The sequence below is a fragment of the Salmo trutta genome, chromosome 38, assembly GCF_901001165.1.
Source record: "Salmo trutta chromosome 38, fSalTru1.1, whole genome shotgun sequence".
Classification (NCBI taxonomy): domain Eukaryota; kingdom Metazoa; phylum Chordata; class Actinopteri; order Salmoniformes; family Salmonidae; genus Salmo; species Salmo trutta.
Genome location: NC_042994.1, coordinates 31,362,945 through 31,369,188, shown reverse-complemented (window position 1 = coordinate 31,369,188; position 6,244 = coordinate 31,362,945). Strand labels below are relative to the sequence as shown.

The window sequence follows — 6,244 nt, the reverse complement described above, 5'->3', positions numbered from 1 at the left end:
GATGTGACCAGACTATTAAAGCCACTCTGTTAGATGTGACCAGACTATTAAAGACACTCTGTTAGATGTGACCAGACTATTAAAGCCACTCTGTTAGATGTGACCAGACTATTAAAGCCACTCTGTTAGATGTGACCAGACTATTAAAGACACTCTGTTAGATGTGACCAGACTATTAAAGACACTCTGTTAGATGTGACCAGACTATTAAAGACACTCTGTTAGATGTGACCAGACTATTAAAGCCACTCTGTTAGATGTGACCAGACTATTAAAGCCACTCTGTTAGATGTGACCAGACTATTAAAGACACTCTGTTAGATGTGACCAGACTATTAAAGACACTCTGTTAGATGTGACCAGACTATTAAAGACACTCTGTTAGATGTGACCAGACTATTAAAGCCACTCTGTTAGATGTGACCAGACTATTAAAGACACTCTGTTAGATGTGACCAGACTATTTAAGCCACTCTGTTAGATGTGACCAGACTATTAAAGCCACTCTGTTAGATGTGACCAGACTATTAAAGCCACTCTGTTAGATGTGACCAGACTATTAAAGCCACTCTGTTAGATGTGACCAGACTATTAAAGCCACTCTGTTAGATGTGACCAGACTATTAAAGCCACTCTGTTAGATGTGACCAGACTATTAAAGACACTCTGTTAGATGTGACCAGACTATTAAAGTCACTCTGTTAGATGTGACCAGACTATTAAAGCCACTCTGTTAGATGTGACCAGACTATTAAAGCCACTCTGTTAGATGTGACCAGACTATTAAAGACACTCTGTTAGATGTGACCAGACTATTAAAGCCACTCTGTTAGATGTGACCATTCCCTTAAAGCCACTCTGTTAGATGTGACCAGACTATTAAAGTCACTCTGTTAGATGTGACCAGACTATTAAAGCCAGACTATTAAAGACACTCTGTTAGATGTGACCAGACTATTAAAGACACTCTGTTAGATGTGACCAGACTATTAAAGACACTCTGTTAGATGTGACCAGACTGATAAAGCCACTCTGTTAGATGTGATCAGACTATTAAAGACACTCTGTTAGATGTGACCAGACTATTAAAGCCACTCTGTTAGATGTGACCAGACTATTAAAGCCACTCTGTTAGATGTGACCAGACTATTAAAGCCACTCTGTTAGATGTGACCAGACTATTAAAGCCACTCTGTTAGATGTGACCAGACTATTAAAGCCACTCTGTTAGATGTGACCAGACTATTAAAGCCACTCTGTTAGATGTGACCAGACTATTAAAGCCACTCTGTTAGATGTGGCCAGACTATTAAAGCCACTCTGTTAGATGTGACCAGACTATTAAAGACACTCTGTTAGATGTGACCAGACTATTAAAGACACTCTGTTAGATGTGACCAGACTATTAAAGCCACTCTGTTAGATGTGACCAGACTATTAAAGCCACTCTGTTAGATGTGACCAGACTATTAAAGCCACTCTGTTAGATGTGACCATTCCCTTAAAGTCACTCTGTTAGATGTGACCAGACTATTAAAGCCACTCTGTTAGATGTGACCAGACTATTAAAGCCACTCTGTTAGATGTGACCAGACTATTAAAGCCACTCTGTTAGATGTGACGACTATTAAAGCCACTCTGTTAGATGTGACCAGACTATTAAAGCCACTCTGTTAGATGTGACCAGACTGTTAAAGTCACTGTTAGATGTGACCAGACTATTAAAGCCACTCTGTTAGATGTGACCAGACTATTAAAGCCATTCTGTGAGATGTGACCAGACTATTAAAGCCACTCTGTTAGATGTGACCAGACTATTAAAGACACTCTGTTAGATGTGGCCAGACTATTAAAGCCACTCTGTTAGATGTGACCAGACTATTAAAGCCACTCTGTTAGATGTGACCAGACTATTAAAGCCACTCTGTTAGATGTGACCAGACTATTAAAGCCACTCTGTTAGATGTGACCAGACTAGTAAAGCCACTCTGTTAGATGTGACCAGACTATTAAAGCCACTCTGCTAGATGTGACCAGACTATTAAAGCCACTCTGTTAGATGTGACCAGACTATTAAAGCCACTCTGTTAGATGTGACCAGACTATTAAAGCCACTCTGTTAGATGTGACCAGACTATTAAAGACACTCTGTTAGATGTGACCAGACTATTAAAGCCACTCTGTTAGATGTTACCAGACTATTAAAGCCACTCTGTTAGATGTTACCAGACTATTAAAGCCACCCTGTTAGATGTGACCAGACTATTCCCTTAAAGCCAACAATTTAAATGTAAACAATAGAGAGAATGAATCATCCAAAAATCACTTGATTATCTGTAGTGCTGGAGGAATGACACACCCAGATAAACACACACACAGTGTCAGAGGTTACAACAGGTCAATTTAAACACATGGAATCTGATCTACACAGTGTCAGAGGTTACAACAGGACCATTTAAACACATGGAATCTGATCTACACAGTCAGAGGTTACAACAGGACCATTTAATCACATGGAATCTGATCTACACAGTCAGAGGTTACAACAGGACCATTTAAACACATGGAATCTGATCTACACAGTCAGAGGTTACAACAGGACCATTTAAACACATGGAATCTGATCTACACAGTCAGAGGTTACAACAGGACCATTTAATCATATACAATAATCGAACGTACATACTCCATATTCAATTTATATTTTCTAATAATAAACATACAAATATATTTTGGGGTATATTTTGTACAATAAAATTTCCTATGATGTAAACAAATTCTCAGTCAACAATATAAGACAACAGGAGCACTGTTTATGTTCTCTGATTAACTTTAAGTCAATGTGATGTGAAATATCAATTTACACACTAGGAGAAGTAAGGCTTCTTCCCTCCTATGTGGATTCTCACATTAAGTGGCTGTGATGAGGAATATGTCTTCCCACAGTCTGAGCATTGTTAAGGCTTCTCCCCTGTGTGTATTCTCTCATGCACTTTCTGGTGTCCTAACTGGGTAAAACTATTTCCACACAGAGAGCAGTGGTAAAGCTTCTCTTCTGTGTGCGTCCTCCTGTCTTTTCATGTTCCCTAACTGTGCGAAACTTTTTCCACACAGAGAGTAATGGTTAGGCTTCTCTCCTGTGTGTGATGTCTTTTCAGGTTAGATACGGGTATTTCTATAAATAAAGGGCCAATGTGTGACATCAGGGTCAACATTTAAAAAAAAAAATGGTTTTACATACATTTAAATATGATTTTCTTGCAGTTTCACATGTGTAGTTTCGGGAATAAAAGGCACACCATCAATACTCCTCCAGCACCCAGTGTGTGTGACTGTCGATGGAGGTAATAATCTACGTAGACCTCATTGCCTTTTTTTGTTCTTGCTTTGCCTTAAGAGTTTTCTACTGACCCCAACATCTTTTTGCAAACTGTCTCTGTAGTTTGTAGTTCTTAATCATATTCAGTGAACAAGCCAAAGCCTTCCTAGTTGCAGATGGTCTGGACTTTTGATAGGCCTTAGGCTACTGCTTCAACAACTGCCACTTCCAACATCCCCTTCTGTTGTGGTTCCGATGTTCCTCTGAGGGAAAATGACTGCCTTCCTCTGTGAGGCCTTGTCAATGAGCTCCATGATAGCAGTGACGTACTGTGCTGCCTGTTTTGACATACAGGCTTCAGCCACTTGAGGCTCTTCCTTCTGGATTCCGTACATCTTGCCCTGCTATCTGCAAGGCTCTTTTACAATGTTCAAGTTGCTTTCTAGGTTCTTTATCCTCTTGTTTCTTGAGACTAATTCTCTCTGCTCCCATATTATCTTGTTATGCTGCGTTGCCTGTTCATTCTGCGTTGCCTTTTCCTTGTTCTGACTATATTTTTCCCATCTTTTTGCTTTTTCTCCTTCATGCTCCTCTTTTGACCTAGCTGCTCTCTGTTGACGTTTTCTTTAAGCTTTGCATTCTTCTCTCTGTTGTTCTTCTGCAATTCAGTTCTTCTTTGTGTTTTCTTAACACGTTTCTGGTCGCTCCGGTCTTCCTCTCTTCGCTTTGCTCATCTTCCTCATTCTCCAGGAAGCACTGGCATTATATATTTTTCATGCTGCTGCAGCTTTTCTGCCTTCTCCCTCTCTTTGCTTGAAATGTTCCTATTTTTTAGGATACTATCAGCAAGGGACATCTCATGTCTACATGTTTTGTTGTAGTTTCATCCTTTGTTTAATATTTCCTCATATTTTTGGGGCTCTTTATTCTTTATGCTGGTTCTCCAAATTGGCTTTATGGTTCCACTGTTTATTCTTGGAGAGGATGGGCCTCGTTCATCCTTATTGCATCTTATACGTAGCTTGTATGGCAGCTTTTTCTTGAACCTGTAAAATTCCAAATAACATTTTATTGTAAATACAACACACAAAGCATTAAAAGTGTATTTTAAAACTGTGTAACAATGTATTCTGGCAGGCTAGGTAATAATAATAATATTATATTATAGATTAATCATAAATAAAGGACGACAAGTAGGCCTTTGGAAAACAGCAGATTTTGAAAATGTTCAAAAATTATGTCAGGTTTTCACTCTCAAAATAACACTTCTTTCTAGAAAAATGACCAAATTGAACGATCTACACTAGTGAAAACATCAAAAACTATCAAATTACACATATGAAATCATGTAGTAACCAACATAAAAGTGTTAAACAAATCAAAATATTTGTTATATTTGAGATTCTTCAAATACCCACCTTTTGCCTTGACAGCTTTGCACACTTTTGGCTTTCTCTCAACCAGCATCACCTGGAAAACAATAATTTGTTAATTTGACAACAACAACAAAAATAATATATATATATATATTAATCGCACTGTGAATATATTAGACTTCAGAATTGCATTGTAGACATTCTTATATTTCCCAGCCTTGACTATGGATTGTGGATCAATGAAATGGAGTATCAGCCTACTCAGTAACAACCACAGAAAACCACTGTTAAATATTGTTTTTCAACATATTTTTCAAGAAGTGACAGTTAAAGGGAAAAACATATAGGTTCAATGTAGAGTTTGTGCCTCTGTTTTTAAGACAGTACTCACTGGTGTTAATCAGATCTTCATCGTTGTTCTCTTCTTCCTTCTCTTGCAATGTGACAATAACCTCCCCCTTAACTCCAAAAACGTCTTTCTCTTCTTTCACCGTGACAGTCCTCTCCTTCTTCGACTCCAAAAAACGGCAGCCTCATCTTTCTCCTCCTCCTCTTATTTCACTCTGAACGCGTCTTCCTTTTCTTTCACTGAAACGTCTTTCCCGTTCACTCTAACAGTCTCACCCGCTACTTATTGTTTTTAACTGTGACAGCCTCGTCTTCCTCGTTCACAAGAGCTTCTTCCTCTGTCCAACAGACCTCCTCTTCTTTAGCAGGGGAGAAGTAGCTGAGATGTTAGCTAGCTAGTGCTCGTCTCAGTATGAATTATTTTTGGGTGCAAATTTAGCAAGCAAATGAACTTTTAATCAACTAGTAGCTAGAAACGTTAACGTAATCATGTTTAAAACACTGCAATTCGTGTAGCTACACAACATTTGTCAAAATGTTTGATTTCATACTGGCTAGGAAGCTAACGTTACCGAGGTGTTAGTCTCAGTAACCTGTTGTTATTGAAGAAGCGTCCCGTTCCGTCCACTAGATTATACGTCACGCAAGAAGCATCACCTGAAATACTCACATCGCCATCTGCTGACTGGAGTGGGTACCGCAATTTATAAAAAGATTCACTACATTATTTATTTTGCAAACAATGTCGTCATTTTGTTTTGTCTTTATTTCTTACAGCCAATACTGTCTTCTACGCAGACGCAGACCTGAGTATGTACATTATGAATAAACTCTGTTAGAATAGGAATCATTCATTATTGTTTTTGTCTTTTTTTCCTTCACATCTAGACGTGATGTGACCGTTGGTGATGCGCGGGTGGCGATTTTAGCATGTAAATCTGGGTGGGGCAAAATAAAATAATTGTTTTTTTAGATACATGCCAGCAAAGCCACTACACAACACAGCACTAAACAATACATGAATTGCACTATAACAGTGACAAGCTGTTAGGGCCTACATAATGCTGTCCCAACAGCAAAGATTTCTTTTTGAATTTTTATTAAAAAGCTAGAAATACATACATATTTCTTAATTTCATGTTTAAAATTAAATAGAAACCGAAATCAAAAACTGTGATAAGGCATACTTTCAAGATATTTC

The 6,244-nt window shown here is 38.3% G+C and overlaps 1 long non-coding RNA gene across 1 annotated transcript; it reads right to left on the bottom strand.

Moving 5' to 3' along the window:
* Nucleotides 1-2,384: 2,384 nt before the first annotated feature.
* Nucleotides 2,385-5,692, bottom strand: LOC115177703 (uncharacterized). Its single transcript, XR_003872446.1, has 3 exons — nucleotides 5,087-5,692; nucleotides 4,738-4,789; nucleotides 2,385-4,365 (listed from the first exon to the last, which is right to left on the bottom strand). It is a non-coding gene; the product is annotated as an uncharacterized LOC115177703 (long non-coding RNA).
* Nucleotides 5,693-6,244: the final 552 nt, after the last annotated feature.